Source organism: Camelus bactrianus, chromosome 9 (genome assembly GCF_048773025.1).
Source record: "Camelus bactrianus isolate YW-2024 breed Bactrian camel chromosome 9, ASM4877302v1, whole genome shotgun sequence".
NCBI classification, from domain to species: Eukaryota; Metazoa; Chordata; class Mammalia; order Artiodactyla; family Camelidae; genus Camelus; species Camelus bactrianus.
In genome coordinates this window covers 39,874,135-39,875,915 of record NC_133547.1, presented here as the reverse complement: position 1 = coordinate 39,875,915, position 1,781 = coordinate 39,874,135, and the positions used below count along the sequence as shown (strand labels likewise).

The following is a 1,781-nucleotide window of genomic DNA, read 5'->3' as shown; positions in this document are numbered from 1 at the left end:
GGCAATCCCTGCTCCTCTAAATAGGCACACGCCCTGGCTGTGTTGCTTAACTTCTATGTTAAAAGATCAGACATTCCTCAAGCTCTATTGACTTAAAAGCAGTAATTCTCAACCTTATCTGCACATAAGAATCAACTGAAGAACTTTTAAAACAATACTGGGCCCCGTCACAGACAAATGAAATAAAAATTCCCAAATGTGGTAGCATCCGTAGTTTTAAAAGCTCCCTGGGTGAATCTCTCATGGGCTGGGGTTGAACAGCTGCTTCACAGAACATGCTGTCTCCTTTTCAGAAACACAGAACACCCGCATTCCAGGATTTTGTCCGAAGACGTCAAGTCTGAACTCTCTGCCACTTGATAATTATCAAACACTCTGCTGTGAGAAATAATATTCTGTATATTATTTCAGCAGTTCATTCTTCCCTTTAGATACTTTAGGCTGTAACCTTGGATTAAAATGGACTTCCAAGAAAGTGAATCTTGGGGGAGGGTGTAGCTCAGTGGTAGAGTGCATGCCTATCATGCACAAGGTCCTGGGTTCAATCCCCAGTACCTCCACTAAATAAATAAACCTAATTACCCACCCACCCACCCCAAGAAAACAACAGAAGGTGAGACTTTAGGTAAAATAGACATAATAAAACTCGTCGTCTTAGCCGAGACCACACTTTGGAGACCCTTCACAGAGTGGCTTTTAGCAGAACAGAGCTTTGCTATTTTGACATCTGCCTGCTGTTAGGGGGGCCTCCGGGGGAAATCCCCTTTTATGAGACAGGAGACCCTCTGACATCACCACGAGACAGTGTTCCTGCTGAGGGAGCAGAAGGGGTTAACAGCCCATGGATATGATTTATTCTTACAAAGGTCCTCAAAGACCTGTGTGTCCTTTCCAGGATTGCTTATTTTAGGTCTTAGGCAAAGAAAGAGACTGAAGTGTTTCAAGTCCTGCTTTGTTTGTGTTTCCATCAGAGAAGAGGGACGAAGTTGTGGCTCAGAGCCCAGGAAGACATAAGAGACATGTGACTGACTGTCACCTCCCGCTCACAGCACCTGCTAAGGAATCAACAGTCCTTGGTCTCAGTGAGCTGCCCTGGGGGTGTCCTGAACACTGACAGGTAACAGGCGCTCCTCAAAGCTGGGTAGGTGGAGCAGGCCCTGGATCGTCCAGATGGTGAAAGGACTGCACCTCCCAGTGAGGGGAGGGTGGGCAGAGGCTGGGTAGGAGTTAGAGAGGCCGAGCCCTTGGGACAGGAGCCCTGTGATGCCCCTTACATTGAAATTATGAGAGGCCAGGTACAGCCTGGCCAGGAGGGGGAGGCGATCCTCACCTTGGTGGATCCTAAAATCTTCCCTATAGAGATATTGTAAGAAATAGCCTCCTGAAACCTGTCACTGGGTTTTGCCTTGTAAAGAACATGACAGTATCTGCTATATCGAGATCCTGCAGGAAACATTCCTCTAAGGGGTCATTACTGGAACAGGGGCACCGTCCCCAAGCCACTTGTTCACGTTTTTTACTTTATAGACACAGAATTGCATAACAAATTGTACTTTACCATTTGTCTTATCTTTTAGGAAAGTTATAGCCAGATTTTGTCATCTGGAAAGACTACAAAGTCTCACATTGTTCATTTGTGTAAATCTGGTCTCTGACTCAGCACTATTTCTCCTCCTTTTTTTTTTTTGTACTTTTTCCCCAACTACCTCACTTTTTAAAATTATGTATGTCTTTTACACTTGATCTTAGCCAAAAGGCCAAGAAGCGATGGTAATGTCTTT

General features: G+C 45.1%; 1 non-coding gene across 1 annotated transcript; it reads left to right on the top strand.

Moving 5' to 3' along the window:
* The first annotated feature begins 487 nt into the window (after positions 1–487).
* On the top strand, positions 488–560 carry TRNAD-AUC (transfer RNA aspartic acid (anticodon AUC)). Its single transcript has one exon. It is a non-coding gene; the product is annotated as a tRNA-Asp (tRNA).
* The last annotated feature ends 1,221 nt before the right edge of the window (positions 561–1,781 follow it).